Source organism: Buteo buteo, chromosome 2 (assembly GCF_964188355.1).
Source record: "Buteo buteo chromosome 2, bButBut1.hap1.1, whole genome shotgun sequence".
In the NCBI taxonomy this organism is placed as follows: domain Eukaryota; kingdom Metazoa; phylum Chordata; class Aves; order Accipitriformes; family Accipitridae; genus Buteo; species Buteo buteo.
This window is the reverse complement of record NC_134172.1, coordinates 58,710,292-58,731,693: the sequence shown is the minus strand read 5'-3', so window position 1 is coordinate 58,731,693 and position 21,402 is coordinate 58,710,292. Positions and strand designations below refer to the sequence as shown.

The following is a 21,402-nucleotide window of genomic DNA, read 5'->3' as shown; positions in this document are numbered from 1 at the left end:
AAAATCATCTCACTCTAATATTGGACTCCTTGTTTCCGAGGCACATTTTAAATTGTGCACAGTTGCAACTGCTGTACAGAATGTGGCAGCGCACTGGAGCTCACCACATTAAAAGAGATGAATTTCATATGCCAGGAATGGAATTTAGCCTTTCACAAAAATCAAGTCCTGCTCTCTCCAGGAGCTCAGGCACACAGAGGAGACCAGCAGGCATTCTGTAAACTACCTCTTCCACCTGGCAACTTTATATACATAAAAACATTTATTTTCCTCAAACCACTTAATAATTTGTACAGAGTAATACAAAGTAAGTCTTCCCACTCACTTTTTTGTACTTCTCACAGGACATTTTCAGAAATTTTCTCTCATTGACAAACATACTTATAGGATCACAATGGGAGTAGAGGAACGATATGGAAAATTAAGCCTAAGCACCCAAGCACATGCAAATGTATTTCATGGATCCAATAGTCAGAGAGAAAAGAGTGAAAAAACCACTGACTGAAAAACCTTTTCTCATAACTATTTTCCATTAACCCTTCCCCTCACACTTCTGAAAGAGAGAAAAAAAACAAACAACTAAAACCAACCACAAACCAAAAAAACCAAGGAAATACAGTGCATTACAGTTTCACCTGGAAAACAGCCAGCCAGGGGATAGACCGCTGCAATCAAAACCCTCCAAAACTAACTGAGAAATAGGTCTCTGTACCAAAATCAGAACACAAAAACATTATTTCAGGATTCTTCAGTGTTACCATGTGTTGTGTATTAACTATTCATAAGACAAACAAACAAAGGAAAACAAAAACCAGACCAACAAACCAACCAAACAAAGGGTATCATATTCAGCAAATGAAGAGATCTGCCAAGACTCCAATAATCAGCATTTCTGGTCTTGAGCCACAGATGCTCAACATAATCTTATCATGCTTTACCAAAGACATACTTCTTCATAAACTGAGTTCCCCATATTGTTACACTTAAGATCTCTGATGCCAACATCATTTTTCATTGGCAACGTACAAGACGACCATAGAATATTAAAACAACAAAAAAAACCAGAAATTTCCCCAAGAAAACATAAGCAAGTGGAAAATAAGCTTACAGCATGCAGCTACCATTTTTCAAACCCGCAATGACAATGTTTCTTAGGATGATTTTTTTTAAAAAATCCTTCGTAATTATCTTCGGGGGGGGGGGGGGGGGGGGGCAAAGGCAGATGAACTGAGACACATAGCAGTCACAGTCGAGCTCTTCACCTTCCCTCAATATAAATCTCCTCCTCCTCCATTAGGCAATTTACAAGTGATGACTAATCATTTACATACTACAATACGCAAAATACACTTCTGGTTGTTTGGGTGAGTTTACAAAGGGACTCGGGTTTCTCTAAAATACTTCAGGGAGAGTATAAATAGCAAAAAGGAATCAGTCAGAAAATAGCCATTAAGAGCGAGACATTTTGATTGAAAATACGTCTCTGTTTCTCACGCATTTCCAGGATATCTGGTTATTCAGTGATGAATGCACTTTTTACTATTGTCAGTCCTGCAGCGACAGCACTGCTATGGAAAAACTTACTGGATTATTCTCTTTTTTGCACATCAACAGAAATGTCAGCGATGACTTGACTGTCAAAACCTTCAGTACTGAAGTGACGCAAAAGGCTGAACAAATGCACTCGTGTTTTTGATCCTCAGGTAGAAACCGCAAAGCTTGTTGCTAGGCAAAAACCACCTCCTTTATTTGCAAGTGAGCAAAAATTTCATAGGGATGTTGGGATCTTAGAAGTGGTCTACAGGAGCTTGCGGCAAAATTTCAGCCTCTAATTCCTTAAAGCAACTTGAGTATTGCACACTGCAATTCAACAGAAAATACAGGTGCCCACCAAGCCATCTGTGGAACCACTTTAATGAAAATATAATCTGTTTGTACAGAATTTATAAGCACCAGCTGATCAGCATATACTGTCAGATGGAAATGTTGGGGTTTTTTCTTAAATTGCTTGCTTTATTAACAGGATTTTCACTTCGGAAGCTGAGGGTATTAGCGAGCTTGAGCAGCTACTGCCATAGCTCAAAGAGAAAGGGATGGAAGAAGGCGCATATGGTCGCATATGTTCATACAACACGTACCACACAGATTCCAAGAAAAGTCTGTGGGAAGGAATACACTTAATTTAATGCAAGAGTTTAAAAACTATACCCAGAAGAAGAGCTGTCAAAAAAGCACAGAACAGAAAAACAAGCAAAGACATTAGAAAGCTGTCGTCCATGAACATCTGAGAGCTGACCATCAACTGAACAGAGACATCTGACAAAAACCCAAAAACTCACCCCAGCAGAGTAAGCCCTTTCTGTATGACATATCAGGAAATGTTTTGGTGGTCTCAAAGCTACCATATACTGAAGCAGGAATTTTGAGATCCTTATGCTCCCAGTAAGTATCAACACGTCCTCTCTCTGAGGAGAAGATGAGCAGGCTTTAAGGCCAAACAGCATAGTCTCAACCAAGAGCAGGCAGCAGCAGCTGGCAGGATTGAACCCTGCCAGAGTGAAACCCAAGGGTTTTTTCTCCAAATAAAGCTGCTAAGCATAGAGGTAAAACCATTTGAGCCTGAACGGCTCCTGTAACTGAAAACCAGCTGATGTTGGCAGTACCTACATCAGGATCCTTCTTATCCCATAGCGATTCTCCACTCCCATGAATGGCTCGCAGATACGAGCCCATGAGCTGGAAGAAGATATGTCAGTCGTGATTCCACTATGTGATATAATACCTCATCCATATGTGTCAAGATAGCTCTGACTCATTATTGCTAACTCACTCATCAGATTCCTGGAAACAGACTATGGCATTATCTTAAGGTTATCAGTACACACAGCCCCCAGTGTTGCCAAACTCTCATGGCTTAAAGAATGAACTTCCTGTTATTTGACATTTACTTAAATATTCCAGTTCCTACCATCAAGCAAATCTATGTAAGTCTCAGGTTTCACACCGAAAACAAAAGCTTCAACTTTCTGTGGTAGCTTCAAAGAAAATCTTCAGGATATAAAACCTATTGTTCAAAAAAACCCCAAAACACCAAAAAACCAACCCCACCACCAAACCCGCAAAAGGCAAGTAAAATAAATCCTAGTTTTAGTTTGAACACACTACTACTCAGTTGTCAGTCCTAGTCTTCAGGACCAACATCATTAGACAGGTGGTACTGTGTGCTCCTTCTCACTGTTTTCCCATGTTTCCCACAGAATTACATATATGCACTTGGAAGTCAAGTTTGCTGCTGCATATTAGCATAGCAGGATAATAATCCATGCCAGCTCTCACACCTAAATGCTTTAGTATGAAAAAAATAAAATTTAAAAATGAAATAAAAATTAAGGCTGTGAAATACGTGGAATCCTACAAGTTCACTGTTTGTTAAAAGACTGAAGACTAAACCTTAAGAAACAAGGGGAAAAAAAATGTTTTTAAAGGAAAAAAGTTTGAAGCCTTATTTTATTTCCCACCTCCTCTTGTCTTCACTTTGTCCCCTCTCCATCATCACTACAAAAAAAGGTACAGTGATTGCCTACATTTTCTGCTCCGACAGGCCACAGACCTTTGCAGGTACTTAGACTCATTTACTGTCGGCACTGTAACAGAGACTGTCAGCAGAGGCAATTTTTTTTCCAGGAGTTACAGAAACATCTGTGTACAAGCAACAGCACAGAGGCCACTGACCCACCCTAAGCGGGCCAGCAAATAACTATCAGTGGCAATGGTGGTCAAATTTGATGAAAACAGGGCGGACTGAAATATACTGCATCAGATTTCAGATCCTATGCAAGAACCAGTTGTCTTTTAAAAGAGGCAACTAGATGATATGAGGAGCAGCATCTCAGCTGAAGCCTCTATCTTGGAATAGCACTGTCTTTCCTCCCAACCTGCAATTGAAATCCAGTATTTTCAAATTACAGCAGGGATGAGATCAGTCTGACAACTCAAAAAAAAAAAAAAAAAACAAAAACCCAAAACAAACAGAAACAAAGCAATTTTTTGTGGTTTACACCTTATTCCTTTTTTCAAAGGGATCTTCTTGTTTCTAATGGATTGCCACTACTATTTTCCACTTTAATTCCCTGTCAGAAGACCTCATGTCAATGTCATCATCTTCAGCCAAGTAATAATGATGATTTTCCCTCTAGCTTGTTGTATTCCTGCAAAGCTAAAAGCTTTACCCAGGAAAATAAATATAAGTGGCCGATAGGCAAAGCCTGTTTTGGTTTAATACTTAAGAAAAGGCTCAAAGAAATGCTCTTTTATCTGTCATGATGACCATTTGAGGTCTTCCAGGATCTGCACGAAAAGATATGAGGCTTTGCGTGATCTGGCTAATAAATGTCAATCATGCAAGTTTACCAGGAACCAAGTAATACCCAAACTTTTAACAAGCTAATCAGATGTACAAATTGTCACCCTTGGAATGTGTCATTTGCTGTGGCCCAGCCTTCAGCACCACCTCATGCATTTCAAACACGTACGCCAAATTGTATCTCATTCCTAGACATAAACCTGATAATTTTCCCTAAAATCAAAGTCGTTAAACTAACTGGTCTCACTGTTAGGTGGTGGAAAACAGCATGGCTCCTGTGACTCCAAACAGAGACACAGTGGTTCCCAGCCATCCTTTCAAGGCACATAAGTCTCCTTGTGATACACAAAAGTCATTTTCCTCAAATCCTGTAATGAAAACAATAGCCAACAATTCAAAGGGAAATGGGTGTCTTCCCAGATAATCAGGTCTATTTCTCAGCTATCAAAGATAATTTTATCACAATTTAGAGACCGATAGCTTTACTTTAAGATTAGAAGTGGTCTAGGGAGGATGTTCTAGTAATCTTACTGGAAGGATGTTTGAGAACCTCACTGCCTTGCCAGGACACCTTCTCCATTACACCGTTGTATACATCAAATACTTTGTACATTTTTCTTCTTGTGCCAATAGTTGTTCTTTATTTTAAAATAGCTTTCCTGGTTTCTCAATAGTTCTCTCTTCCCATGGGAAATAACTGTACACGGGAAATAACTGTACATCACCTCATTATTTGCTGTTAGGTTTAAAGAAGCCAATTCCTTTTAATCAGCAGTTAAACAGGTATACACTATTTCCATTACTATCTACATCCGGCCTAACTTTTATCAATTGACAGTCTGCCTCAGCATTTCCTTACATCTCTCTCATGCTTTTCCTCCACCAGGACTCACTCTGTGGAGACAGACATTCCTCCACCCATTGATGCACAGTGGTGAATGCACTAGAACAGCTCTATTTTCACAAACACTTAAAACCAGTTTAAAGACAGTGAATATCATAAGGCTATCCCAGAAGGAATACTATTGCTTCACTGTGAAACACCAATCAACATCATAGCGTAAGTGAGCCTGGGTTCCCCACAGAGGGGTCTTGGCAGTGCTGGGGGCAAATCAGAGCTACCGCAGAGTTTGGAAGCCATAACAGACTGAAGTGGTAGATATCCTGTAGACTGTAGATATCCAGCACAGCCTAGGTGAGATAATTAATGCTGTTTGTGGTATGCCATGATATGCTGTTATACATAATGAAATCTGGAAGAATATATAGTTTACATTAATTTGAACAAAATATACATGTATATTTTAGTTTAATGCAGACGTTCTTGAAACAGTTTTTGTTTCTCTAAGTCAAGCTATCCCTACTCTTTCTTCCTTTGCTATCTTCGACATTTCTATTCTGTCAGGTAATCACAGATTAAGTCCATTTTGCTTTACACACAGGAACTATAAGATCAACTTAACCTATTTCTTTACTCAGTTCCTCCTAAAGCTTAAGGACTTTACCAGAAAACCCAAGCACCATGCATCTACATTTTGAGCATACGTGCCTTTGAAGAATTCAGTCTACGCAGACTGCAAGTAATAAACGAGTGACCAGCTAAGCCATTGTGCCTCATTCATTAATAACCAATTGTGCCAAACACAAACCAGTTGAGTCCAAGGAGGCGGGGGAGGGGGGACAACAAAAAACAACCCACCTAAACAAAACAAAGAAAATAATTGTGTACACTACTAACATAGTCTTTGCACAAAACTTTCTGGGCAGGTTCCCCCAAAGCAAAATTTAAAAAAACGTAATACTTAGGACATGGATGGCCCATAACTTATGACCAAGCACTTAACACTTCTTCCAGTGGATGGAAGCATAACCAGAACAAAAATGCCGCAGGAACAGACCAAGTATCACTGAATCTTGCATATGATTTTCTGATTTTTTCTCTCCCAATTTATATAATGGCCCCTATATTTCATCCTGCCATTTCTTGACAAATTAGGTGCATTTTCACTAGCACTAGCTTAATTGGCAAACCCTGAAAGAAAATAATTGCTAACAGCAAAGCAGCATTATGCTGATGAAACAGACCTGCGCTTAACGAGTAGAATTGCCTTAGCAGACAAACACCAACTGCAAAACAGCAAAAAATCTTTCACATAAGAACTGAAAGAAAAAATAAATACATTCTTTCCCTCCAAAAGTCTCTTTTGATTACTGGAATTAAACATCGTAGCTATTCCTGTTTGTCCTAATACCATTTTCTGAAATAAAACTAGCCTGCAGCTAAAGAAAAATTCTTCCTTCCAGAAAAAAAAAAAAAGCTGTAAGTCTATATAAAGTTAAAAAAAACCAAAACAAAACAAACCAACACCCCCCCACACACACACACACGCTATGAGATATTTTCCTCCCCATTTAACTTTGCTGCTCGGAAACTGTGCAATTATACTTTCCATATTCAAAGACAATTGGTATCAAACTTGTTTTAATGCAGAGTAAGTTTCCCAAGCTCATATTCCAACCAGTTTGTATAGTTACAGTTCAAGTCTCCTCTACCAAAGGCAACAAAGGCTAGACCCTTTGAGAGTTCCCACTACAAGATTATTTTATGGTTTTAAATATTTTATTAATTTATCTTTATCAACATAGGAACACTCATAAAATTTCTTCTTGATTGTGTTTATCAGATAATACATTGAAATACAAATGCTTAGTTGATGGCTTCTTTCCGATACTAGTAGACTTAAGAGAAAAACATCCAGCAAGAACAGTTCACAGATAAAATCTCATCAAGTAGGTGTATTTTGCTAGATGCCATTATTCTGTCTAAAGTCTCGCAAGAGGTATAGACAAGATTTTGGCAATTTTCAATCAAATCCAGAGATGCCCCCTGTTTTTAACTTTGAATCTCCTAAGAATGACTACTTTTTCTTGACAGATCCATGTCCCCTTGTTGTCCCATTGTTTGAAGCCCTTCCGAAGAAAAAAGAAAATTAAGGCAGAGATGTTACCTTACTGTCCTAATATTATAGGGAAATTAGAAACACATATAATAGATATAAATATCTATGTATTTATATTTAAAATGTATATTTTACATATATAATTTATAAATCTTTACATTTTAAACACATGCATATTTGTATTTTATGTAAAAGCATTAATCTCATTTTGTTGGCCCCATTTTGGCTGGTCTTAGGCAATGCGTTTAAGTCCTAAATACCACACATTACAAAAAGAAGCCTTAAGCATGCTATGAATCGCATTCAATGCTTTATATTGCCACAGTTTCCAAAGAAAAAGAAGAAAAAATGCCAATTATAAGTATAAACTGTAAGTTTAAATGCCTAATGATTAAATGCACGTTACAAAAGCCAATGAAACCATTACACATTTCTGCGCAATGTTCTAAGCCCTTAAGTGCCAAATATCCTCAGCTTATGCTCGCTTGTAGAAATAACAAAGAAATCAACGCTTACATCTTTTGTCAATTCTCTTGCCATCTCTAAAAATATTGTGAGAGTTTATTGCACTATGTTAAAACCCATCTTAAGGTGTGTACTGATATACATCCCATTTCCTCGTTAGCAGCATCAGTACAATACACTACACGCAATCAATTCCTGAAGAAACAAAAAAATCCAACTACAGAATACCAGTCAGGTGTTTTATACTGTCACCCTTATGGCTAGCAAGAGGAAGAAATCCTCTTCAAAGGGAGTTAACAATAGTCAAGAGAGAAAAGGCAGGAACCCAGGTTTACAGAATGGGCAGTGCCAGTTCATAGATTTGCAGCTTTGGCTTCTGAAAATATCTTGCCAGAAACCCTGTGGTTTCGGCATTATGTTTGCCTTTTCCAGTGGGTAATTCCAGGCTCCATGTGATACTGTGAACAAAAGAAAAGGCAGAAAAAGTGTTTCGATGTCTGTTTGTGATTTTCAGGGAAGAAATTATTACATATGTATAAGAGAGAGCTAAGCAGTTTTGTTAAAAATGTAATTGGCCACTCCACATATGCCTAGCCAGAAAGCTTCATGACACATGAACTAATAAAAGAGTGCAATGAATACTTACCAGAAACCAAATATTCAAGCCAATGTCTCCAAGGAATATGTCCTATTAAATTTGAACTAGAAGAATATATATATTTAATCAAAAAGGACATTCAAAAAACAGTCAGAAAAACAGTGAGGGGGTTTTGGGGTTGTGGTGGGGTTTTTGGGGTGTGAGGTTTTTGGTTTTTTGGTTGGGTTTTTGGGTCTTTTTTTTTTTTTTTTTTTTTTTTTTTTTTTTTTTTGAGTACTTTAAATCTTGTTTTACAGATTGAAGTCTTCACAAGTTCAAATATGATGTTAAGAAAACTTCTGTAATATCCAAAACTGTGTTTACATGCTGTGAAACAATCTGTCTTACTTGGCACTAGAAACCACTAACTACATCAATGATCTAAAAATACTGAGATTCAAATTACAGGAGCGAAGTGCGGGACTGAAGTTCTATAGCCTGTAGTACATTTGATTTCCATTGCAGAATCATCACATTTTTTTCATTCCTGCACTCAGTATCAGAAAGTAAACAAAAATATGATTACAAAGCGCAACACTGAAATGGCAGAGAATATATTTTATGAAATTTGAAGAAGGGAAATGGACGTGGTGGGACTTTACTGAGTATGACAAATTGATATTTATCAGAGACAGCTCTTTAAAGTAAAGATGTATTTCCAGGCTTGGGTCCCAGCCTGGACCTTGAACAAGACTGTTAAATGGGACCGTCATTTAACATTCTTTGGAAAAACAAAGGGCTTTCATAAAAATTCAAGAAGGTACCTCTAAGATTTCAGAATTTAATAACTACTTTGGAACTTCAGTTACCCTAAATTCTTTAACTAAAATTTCATATTGGCTGATTATGAATATCTTAGTTGCTATTCAACCATGTAATCAAGTGATGGGTTTTTTTTCCCTCTAAACATTTTTAAAAGTCCACCTGTGAATGAAGTACTTTTCCACCTATTTAATCATATCTTGAGTCTAGGCTGACCTTCCCCTTCCAAGAACTGAAACCATGATTTTGTGTAAAACACAAAGTCTGTTTGGTCAATACTTCTTAATATGTAATGCTATGCTGTTTGAGCCTCAGGATTTATTTTGATACCTTCAAGATTTTCAAAGGCTGAGGAAACATGACACAACTACGAGAAAGGGCAAGTCAATAACCACTCCTGTCACTGTAAGTCCAGTTCTGAGGAACTGCAATCCTTCTTGCAAATCACCCTTCCTAATAAAAAAGACCTTATCCTTTGCATGTTTTATTGTAACATGTCAAAGTGCAATGGCAAGAATTTATGCCCTTGTCTTTTCTTCTGACATTAAAAATTATCTGCCTGAGAATTTTCTGCAAAAGACAATAAAAGAAGTAAAACTAGCTAAGTTTTGCTTAATTTGTGACACACTCTATAGCAAAACGCATCTTCTGATCAAATACTGATAAAAGCCTGTATCTACTGTACAATTTGAAACACTGAGAAGAGGGAAAGAGGGGAGAATTGCAGTTTCATACAGAAGAATAAAGCAAAGGAACTATGCCACAAATGGTATTATAAGTGCTACAATATCTCAAAATATCACAAAGCAATTATGAAATTTCATGTATAAGTATTAAAACAAACAAACAAAAAACCCCACCACAAAATCCCTAATAAATATGCTCCATTTCAAAATGTGATTAAAAACACCTGGGGACTTCTTTATATAGATGCTGACTATAAGCAAGCTTACAGATATTCCAAGTTTTAGCAGATACCAGCAGGAACAAGTGTAAATAATCACACACTAGCAACTCTGTTGGAGAATCACTGGACTTTCAACAATGCATAACTTTTAAACAAATCTGTATGATCGAATGAATTTTTTCACCCCGCTATAGGAATGAAAAAATCCCAGTCTAAAATACCAAAACGTTTCTTACCATAAGAAATTTCTCTTTGTGACTAAAGGAGTTATCACCCAACAGTATAAAAGTTATGGTAATATCTTAAAACAAACTTAAGGGAGTACTTGAAAAAATAATTTTATAAGATAATATATTTGAAATTAGCTTCAGCTGCCTTACAGAGTTTACTTATTTTCCAAAATGCTTCAGTTAAAATAGTTATAACTCTGAGCAATGTTCTCTATGTTCTCCTTGAAATTCAGACTTCCAGAATGTCAGCTGGATTTCTTTTTGCTGAACAGGATTAACTGGGCTCAAGTTTTTTCCTTTTGCTGTTGCCTAGGCTTCTATGTTGCATAGGTGATTTTTCACAGCTCTTACAGATGAGCGTTGGCTTTTATATGCATATGCAATATGTGCAGAATAACCTGACAGGTTTCATTTTCTTCCCCTAAAAGTGCAACAGAAAAGAAAGTTAATAAATCTGTTGCATACTTCAAAAAATAAAGTAAGTTCAGTGCTGTAATTTACTTTTCAGTAGGTCCCTAGCTGTCATGAATCAGAAAACTTGTGGGCATAGTATAGGTTGTCCTCTAAATATCTAAGTAACTTAGCTTTAGGAAATTTCCATAATTTAGGAAAGACCAAGAACAGGCCCACCAGCAACTCATGTAACTGCACTACGCAGTCCAATGTATTAAAGGCTCAACTAACCACCATCAGCAAAGCTAGGTTTGTTTCAAGCTGAGAATTGTGCCAGAAAAGCCCTGATTCTCAAGAACTCCTGCATGCATGGAGATCTGAACCCACCTCAAGCCTATGATCTCAGTAAGTGTTACAGCTAAGGGATACTCTTTGCATCAGAGAAGAACTAAACAGACAAAACCCCAAAGAATAATAATAGTTCTCTCTTCTTTCTACCCCTCTCCTGAATCTTGGTTCTCCTGAAGAGCTGTTGAATTAGACAGCCACCTTATGGAAAAACACATAAAACTTAGGAAACCCCCCCCTGCCAGTATATGACCATAAAAATATTGGTTTTATTAACAGTCAATCTCATCTTGACCTATAAGTAAAGAAACTTGAAGTTGTGGGTGTCAGAGCTACTGTCTCACAGTACATCTTCCAACACCAATGCAAGATTATCAGCAGCTGCAAAGATAGCACCTGTGAAACCATGAAAACCTGTAGCTGCTTTTCAAATATTTCAGATAACACCATGCTTTTAAAGTCTAATTTGTCTTTTTAACTAGAATTACAAAATGTAATGGATTGCATCCTGTTTGATGAGGGAAATACTTTTTAATCTGTGTTTATCCAGCATCCTCCACATTTTGACAGGAGCTACCATAATACAGGAAAGAAGTCCACCAGCCAAAACGAGACAAGAATGTGATCTGTATGTTTAGGGACAAAACCAAATCTCTATTAAAACTGTAGAAGTCCTATCAGCATTCTGTTAATCAATGTTAAACTGCAGTTGCTCACAATGTAGAACAATAAAGACTCTTAAAGATTCATTAACCTCCAAGGAAAGTTGGACACCAAAATATCACAGACCCTTACGAAAATTCTAGCTTCTTACCATAATAAGATACAACTAAACAGGATTTCTGCACTTCAACTCCAATTATAGCAAATTAAACAAAATCATTGTAAATGTAATACCCTGCTGTTGATTACAAACTATCCTGCTGCTCCATACAAACTCATCTTGATTTTGATGGGAGTCATAAAAAGAACATGATGGTAGAAAGCCTGAAGCACGACAGTAACGCTGACACTGAAAATGGAGCTATCTTCTTCAACTGAGCAGAAATAATCAGACCCTTGCATGACCAGTTTCAGGTTAATCTTCCTGGCCCTGTAAGTTACATATGTAAGTCTTCATCTGTCTGTGTCGTGGTTTAACCCCAGCCAGCAATTAAGCACCATGCAGCCCCTCGTTCACTCCCCCCACTCCTAGCAGGATGGGAAGGGGAATCAGAAAAAAGAAGTAAAACTTGTGGGTTGAGATAAGAAAGTTTTAATAACTAAATAAAATATAATAATAACAACAACAATAATAAATAATAATTGTAATGAAAAGGAATATACCAAAAAGAGACAGAAATTAGACTAAAGAAAAGTGATGCACAATGCAATTGCTTACCACCTGCTGACTGATGTCCGAGCAGCAATCCACCACTCCCAGCCAACTCACCCCAGTTTATATACTTAGCATGACATTCTATGGTATGGAATATCCCTTTGGCTAGTTTGGATCAGCTGTCCTGGCCATTCTCCCTCCCAGCTTCTTGTACACCTGCTTGCCAGCAAAGCATGGGAAACTGAAAAATCCTTAACTTAGTATAAGCACTACTTAGGAACACCCAAAACATCAGTGTGTTATCAACATTATTCTCACACTAAATCCAAAACACAGCACTGTACCAGCTACTAAGAAAAAAATTAACTCTATCCCAGCCGAAAGCAGGACAGACTAACAGCTAAAACATTCAGACAATCAGAACCAAATTGAACAGGATAAAGGAAGGATGAGACTGGAAGCAGGCTAAAAGATGACGACAGCCCAGTAGGCTAGTGAACAGAGCAAGGCTGGCTATGCTGCCATAGCAGCTTGGCGATGTCAGCTTCAGCAATCGCTGTGAGTTTACTTCTGCCCAGTTCAGGGCTTTAGTAACCCCCTGACATATACACGGTGTAGCCTTGGCACAGGAACTGTTAATTGTATGGCAGTACAAGAACCAAAGGCTGGCTAGACTGCAAAATGGTACGACACTCTCCAGTCAGCACAATAGAAATGTAATTTAAGTATCCCTTTACGTGTGTCTGTAATCCAAGAAAGTAATATTTCAATCTCTTTTTCTAAAAACATTTATCAGACACCAGTTGGAACTTACTGAGATGTAATGTGGCTGTAATGGGAGCCCACTGTTTCACACTTTTCATTTCACTTATGTGAAATGTTATTTATTTCTTCTTGTATCAGTTTTCATTGCGAAAACATTAAATGAAGGAGAAGGACTGGTTGCTATGCAGAGTTCACAGGGATACCAAGATGGCATTCATGACCTGATTTTTATCACCAGTGGGCACAGAAAAAAAATTTACATGCAATAGGAAAAAATACATTAATGTTACATTTCAAAAGAGATTTTAAAAACACAGAAGTCAAGATTTTCAAAGTGATGGCTCCCACAGCATGCATAATGTGTTATAAGGAATATTCCATATTGCTATATTCTATTTTTTATGTCTTAATACATATGTGCAATTTAGCCTAGTTATGATTGTTGTGGGAACCATAAGCAGCCATCCTGATAATTTCATTCTCAACTGCAATGCTGTACTAATGGAGTTTTGGTACTTAATCTCCTTGTTTGTTTCAAAAATGAGGAAGGAAAAGAAAGGAAAAGATACAGGAAAATAGGGCAAGAAAAAGGAGGAGGAGTATTCTCATTTCTGTGTGTCCTAATTATTTAAGTCCATGGTGAATTTGGTATTTAAAAAGAGCTGGGAGTGCCAAGTATCAGGAAAACCAGTACTTACACTAATACAGTTTTAAAACACCATGCAGGCAAACCCACTATCCCTGCTATATATTACTTGGCTACGGCAAGTCCAACGTGCATTAACACCAACACAGTTAGATCCCCTTTATCGTGTCCCCAGTTATGATGCAGCCAGCCAAAACAAGACCTATGTGTCTCAGTCAACTGAAAGACCTTACAATTTCCACTAACAGGTCATAGTAAGACCTTCTCTGTTGAAGGGAAATTCTTTGGTCTACAGTATGATACCAAAAATAACACTAAGTGACAATGAGTTCTGAAGATGGACAAATTCAATCTAAATGGAAGCAATGTTCTCTCTTTCCTTATCCACAGGAGAGAGATACGAGGTCTACGGCCTAACCCATCTTCATAAGCCATATGAAAAGACATTATTTGTAACACTTGCTGCTATGTTGTTTACTCAGTTTGCACATTTATTACTTTCCCATCCCCTCTTCACGTTCACAGTACATACAAAGCCTGTGAGACTGCACAATAGTTAAATTAGTGGGACCTGACCAACCATTTAAGTACTACTACAATTCTGAATACTAACCGTTATCATTTGTAGCTTTGGAGGTCATTCTCAAAAAAACCTCCCAAAACCTCAAAGCCAAAACCACAAATAAACCCCATCTCCCAATCCCCACCTTCTCTTGCTCAAAGACCTTTGTGTTTATCTATAAGTTTTGCTGATCCCCCCCACCCCCAAGTTTCCCACCTACTTACAGACAGAGCAATTATTAAAAGACCGGAAAATTCTAGCCCCTGGAAGACTCTTCCCTTGTCTGTTTTCTCTTATAAAAATATCCAAACACACTATTACTTTCTGGAACTTCAAATTTCAAAGCCACAAAAGGCTAAAACCGACCTGATTTTCTTTCAGAAGTGTCTCTGAAGAACAAGGAATAGAGAGGGAGTTTACTACTCTTTTTCATTTTTTTCTTCATCTGACTTTTCCCAATCCTTATCCACATCATTACCATCTTAAATCCAGACAAGTTTTAGCCTGCCTCTAGTCTAACTGGAGATCTAAGAATAAAAGGTCTGAGGCTCTTTACATTTGTATATGACTGTGGCCAAAGACAGGTGCAAAGGCTGCCAAACTTAACTGCTGGCATGCTACCTTATGCCTAATGTTGCATTTTTTGTTACACAACCAAAGGTTAGAATTTGAAATACTAATGGTCTCCTAAAAGATATTATCTGATAGAACTGCCTAAATTTCAACTGTGACGTTCAACAAAGGGTCTTTCTCCTTTCTTGGAAACCTTTGTTCTGGGAAAGATTTAGACCTCACAAAATCAAAATACCAAGGCACTGACAGAGTAGAAAAATACTGAGACAGGCTAACCAGCCTCCAGCATCCATACCAGTTGCTTGACGACTCCAAATGAAACAAGGAGGCAGGACTCAGAGTGCCAACTGAATGAAACCTGTTCTAGTCATACTAGTCTACCAAAACCAACATCTCTCTCAAATATACTTGCTTTGACAATAAAACTTCTACTTTTAGAAAACCAACATGTCCCAAAATATTTACCTACCTATCCACAAACTTTTATAGAATCAAGCGTCTTTCACTGCAAGTGGCTTGTCATCAGTTTTATGAAATCAAACAAAGGATAGCCATGGCAGAAGAAAGGCAATGATGGATCTTATCAACGATGGTTTTAAAACCAACAGTGAAGAAGCCCAACACTTGTAAATATTCTGTCTACCATGGGTGATTCTGATCTGCGCTCCTTGAAGCTGGTGAGATCAAAGTGCTATGATGACAAGTTTTCATACTCATCAGAATTTGCCCTATTCTCGGCTATCTTGTCTTCTATCCAAAAATCCTGCGTGTCTCATGTTCTGGCTACAATCAGAGCACGACAAGAATATTATTGTTCCGAACTAGTCATTTTCATACTTAGGACAGCCCAAGAAATGAAGTATCTGACATTTCAGTACATTGCACATGCATAAATGGGACACATTAGTTTGCAATTTACATGGCTGCCTAAAAATACTCTTGCCATCTTATGATATACAGAGTTAAGATTACTGACAAGAATACTGGGCAGTATTTAAAAAACCAAACCAGGAAAGAAAACACAAAGTAAAACAGAAGTTTCAAAAGGTCTTCTTACCCCTGTAACTTTCCACAAATCAATTAACTAAGTTTAGGTTCATCAATATCATGATAAAGGTATCAATTTGAAGACATACATTCATTGGGAAATGCTTTCTCACTCACCATTAGGAAGAATATGACTTAGCTTCATGAAAAAAACCACTGATGCTACAAATGCATCTGCCTCCCATGCTCTGTTTGGCTGCATGAACATGGATCTCTGCCTCTGTTTTTCCATCTGCCTCCCACCTATGCCTGTTCAATGTAAAGGACCCTTTTTTCAGTGTGTGGGACTAAAAAGGGAAGAGTTTAATAAGCCTTTGATCTTGGCTTTAAACTCTAGGCACAACTGCAAAATAAATCTCTTACGGATATTCAATTAGGGAGGCTAGAATCAGTCTTCTAAAACAGTTTCTAAGACTTTTTCTCAAAGGGCTTCTCAGTACAAAAACTTCTGAAGCATGAAGTCTCAGACAGAGCAGGGGTAATTAAGAGAGGCAGTTACCATATTTTTGGTCGGTACCACCACTGGCATCGTAACAGCTAATAGGCTACTCCCTGGAGAAGGACAAAACACTTGGCTGTCCAAGCATCATTCATACAGCACTGTTAAGACGGCTTGCATACTGCTGTAGTACACACACTACTAGAAGACCTCCTCTAGAGGATATTCTTTCCCTTCCTTTCATTATCAGATGCCTCACTATTATCCTCTGTACTGTAAGAAAGATATCTCAAGTGTTTAACTCCTGGATAGCCACTTTTTGGAGGTTGCCAAGGGTTCAAATGTAATAGGAGAAACCTGTTTCAATTTCAGTGGAAATAATTTTCTCAATATGCGAACATTTAGTATCTTGCAACAATTGATTCAAATATCAGACTGCACTGACTCCTTGCCACAGCAGAATTAGCAGTATTTCAGCTGAAGTTGTGATTGGCAAAGCTACTGTTCCAACCCTCCCACACCACAGTCCTGCATGGCTGCTGGCTCTAATTTCACCCATGTATTATACAAACTATTAGGGGCCTCGAGATCAGCTTACTTTCTTCTATACCGAAAATACTCTGCCACCTTTTACTTAAATCAAAGCTCTTCTCATTTAAGTCCAAACACAAAACAGTTTGTGTGAGACACCTGACAAAACTAACCAAAACCTGAGAAAGCATTTAAACAACGTTTTCAAATTATCTGACACTAAAAATGTCCATGTAATTTTCTTTTACATCCACTTCTTCAGTTTTTATAATCTCTTATGAAAAAAGCTTGTTGACTTAATATGTTAAATATTTATATCAATCCAAGTACATGAACCAGTACTGTACAGGAATGAATTTCATATACCTAGTTGGGATCCCTGGTAATTCAGACAAGGAAAAAAAAAAAAAAGGAGAGAAAACAAAAAAGGAAAGAATTACATAGTAATACAGAGCCTGAGGTCTGAAGGGATAATTTAAGTACATTAAATTTATTTCTGTTTCAAGAGACACAACATAAAACTTCTTTCAATGGTCTTCAGTTCCTCTGCCAAGCACTTCTCTGAGTATGTTCCAAACTTAAAATTACCTCCCAGGAGAGTATCTCAGGTTGGAGCTTTCTTTCATTGTTTCTGGGTTTGCTCCTATATTATATTAGTTCCACATGTGAACTGGGGATGGTAAAAAGCCTTACAACTACCACATTTTCGTTTTCTTGGTCCTTTAGGAGATTCTATAGGAACTGAAGGGAGTCAATTTGCTTTTCATCTATGTACTGTCTCTTGGGGAAGTCTGATCTCAGGGATGTACCATAAAACTTACAGACATCTTTCTCTACTGAAACGCATGTTTGTGGACACTTCTTACTGCCCCAGTTTGGTGAAATTGCCAAATATTTATGTGATACTTCGGAGCCCTTGACTATCTTCAGAAAATAAAGAAACAAAAGAACCTGACTAGGGCCCTTCTTTTTTAAATGGAAAGTGACATTACAATACTGATTTTTTTGTTTTCTTTTTCTGGCAAACACCATATTACGCATGTATGTAACTGGTGTGTACATGTGATTTTTAAGAACAAGAAATGCCATTAGTTTACCTGGTTAAATTTAACCTAATCATTTTTATTCCTTCCTTCTATCTTCGCTCTATTTTACTGCTCATGACCACAGGACCACAGCAAACACAAAAATTCAGTTGCAGCAAAGTACAGCTGAGCATCGTATATACATACAAGAAATCTGAGCATGAGTAAAATAAGGCAAAACAAGTCAGTGGACAATGACGGCAGTCGTATCTATTTTCACATGGTTCTGTAGAAGCTAATGTCAGCTGAGTATCATCCTACTGGGGACAAATGGGTAGTGACATCCCATAACCACTGACACACATGCATAATTTAACACTAAAACATTCACAACTGTTTTAGCAGATCAGACATAAGTTTTTTGCAGCATTAAGTCCTAAAGAAACACACGTGCAGACTAAATAGTGATACACATGGAAGACAGTTTATGCTTCTCACTCACTCTATGTATAAGTTTACTGAATGCAAGTGTACTTTTAATTGCTTAGACAATGGATATATGTTCTCATCAGACAATCAGAAAACCAACACAACAGTCCATAACTCAATCTATACTCTATTCCATAGTAGGAAAACATTGTCTTTTGGCTCTACTGCCTGATATAAAAAGTTTTATCAGGCAATCATACCTTTCAAAGAGCAAATTAATACTAAATACATTAATGTTTTACTGCTGCCACAGGCTTATTTTATTACCAAATCTGGCTTTGGACTTTATGCCTCTAGCCATCTGGTTTTTGCAAAATTTAAAAGGCATTATACATTTTCGACAACATAAACTATTAAAGAGGCAAACAAAGAACTCTCTATAATAGGGAAGCTGTTCTTGCACAGACAGGGAAGACAGAACAGGCATAGGGGTGTTCCGTGGTTCACAGAGGCTTGGGAAATGGGTAATCTCATGACATCAGAAATATCAGAAAATTCAAAGGAACTCAAAGGCAGAGAAACAGGGTGTTACTAAAAACAAAAAGAGAAATACTGGCTACAGCTAGCTTCAGCAAGCAGAAAACTGCAAATTTTCCAGTAGTAAGAGAAAACTTGGAGACCAGGAAAGGCACAATGCTCCAGGGCAGCTGGAAAAGAAAAAGGATAATACCTGTTTTAAATTAAACCCTTCTTTTATGTTGAGAACAAAATTGGAAAGGCAATTAACACACTTGTCCCAGCTGCTCATCCATGGCTGGTACCTCCTTGAATAACCAGGGATGTAATCTCTGGCTCAAAGGAAGGTACCTGCTGCACAGCAGTCAAAACTACTCCTCCAAATGAACCTACAGCAGCAAGGAGAAAGACTGTAAAAAAGCCTAAAACTAATGGCATAGAACAGTTATATGAGGACTAATAAATGCTTTAATGAGAAAAAAGCAAAATTATATTTTTATCCAAAAGCTACTGATTCAAGTAGCACCCACGTGTATAAGCCAGTGACATGGAGAATGGGTTATGTCAGTACACAAACTTCAGTGATATCCAGGACACATCCAAGGGTGAAACTGTGATGCCACAGAAGTCAGTGGAAGCTTTAAAGGTAAAAGCCAGGACCTCTCACACATACAGAGCCCAGCAAACAAGACAGTGTCTGCTTTTAACCCCCTTCTGTACGCCAGCCTCCAGAAAAATCCTGTCAAATGAGAAATAACAGATTCTAATGTAAAGAGTCTCAAGATAAAAGTTACTAAGTCCAGAGATATAAAAGGTGATTAAATTCCTATGTATACCTACACAATCATTACAATATCATACATTTTCATGATACACTTAAGAAGCTGTTTAAAAAAATATTTATATTCTAACAATGAAACACATAAATAAAGGATTCATTTTAAATAGTAATTATTTTAGAATCAGAGCTGTATCAGGAAAACTAGTATTTTTGAAACATTGAATGGAACTTAGCATAGGGAATTATAAATAATTATTGTTTATTAAAGGGGGATGACCTTTTATAAACATTCTACACAAAGGGAAGATAAAGGCACAAGAGGGGAATTCACATGCCTATAAGAAAACCAGTCATGTCTACTTTGTAACTCTTTCAAAAGCTTCCCCCTCAAACTGTTTTGTCTATTAAACTTAGTCCTGCAAAATAAAAATCTACCTAATTAAGTGAAAGCTGTGTGCAACACTCAAATCTGGCATCTGTGGATACATTCTTTTTACTTGTACACATCATCAGTGTTTAAAAAAGCAACATTGTTTGAACAACTACCCTGGCAAGGCCTAACCCTGAATATGTGGTATATGTAAGCACATATTTCTAGATATAGAATGTAAAATAAACCAGCTGAAAGAAACTTATCAATTCTTTCAAGCTTTGCCTCAGGTACTAAAATTCTTAAATTTTAACACGGTTGTGACTTTTTCTTTTTCTTTTTTTTTTTTTTTTAACATATGGTTACTTTATTTTTCAAATTCTGTTTATCTTGTACCTGTTCAAATTCTTCAACATTATCACCCACTAAAACTACCAGAAACATGTTATTGCATGATTTGTCTGGAAAAGAATCACTAAATAAAGGCAGTAATACCCAACACTGACAGGCAGAGTAACAGCAGCAACAGGAAAGTGAGTGGCTTCATATTTGCTGTGGATTGAAGGACTACACACAAATAATAACTGTGATTGAGCTAACTTGTGAAGGTACCAAACTTGACTGTATCTGCCAATATTAGCACAACAGAGGCACAGTGTATGCTCCTAGAGAGCCTCTTCATTATAAAAGACTCTAGAATGCCATAATCTCTAATTAAGGAGAAAAAACACATTTGGGGAACGTACATACAAAAAGTATTTTCTTCCAGATGAGGACACTGAGGAATACAGAGGTTAAGCGAGTCATGAATTTGGTCAAAACAAGAGCCAGAAGAGTAGCCAGCATCTCCTTCCCCAGGTACATGGCCATCATTCTCCAGCATCTTCCATTCTCCAGTGCTCCCTTTAACCCCAGACGCTTTTGTGACAGGTAGTGAGAACATGTGTGTATGAAAAGGAGCCACGAACGAAACTGTAAGCATATTTAAAAATATTTTTTGTCTATACATGAAGATATAGGGCATGTAACAAGAAACCTAGAAGTTCAGCATTTTTAACAATAATAATAATCATCAGGAAAAACCCTCCATGCTTCTTTTGTATGACCTCCTGAAGCACTTTACAATTAAATGTAGCCTCTGGATCAAACTCGTATAGGAATTACTACTACTAGTACTACAAGATAGTAGGTAGGAAAGCAAAAGAGCAAGATAAATGCTTTTATTTATGCAAAATTCTGTCTATGGGATCCATTTTGTTACAAATCTAATTAGACTGAAATAGCACTTACAAGTAATTTATAATAATGGCTCAGATTATTTTCTAAGAGAAATGA

General features: G+C 37.3%; 1 protein-coding gene across 29 annotated transcripts in view; it reads right to left on the bottom strand.

The window, feature by feature from the left end:
- Positions 1-21,402, bottom strand: part of ARPP21 (cAMP regulated phosphoprotein 21) — a 206,041-nt gene that overhangs the window by 110,585 nt on the left and 74,054 nt on the right. The gene's annotated exons all lie outside the window — the stretch shown is intronic.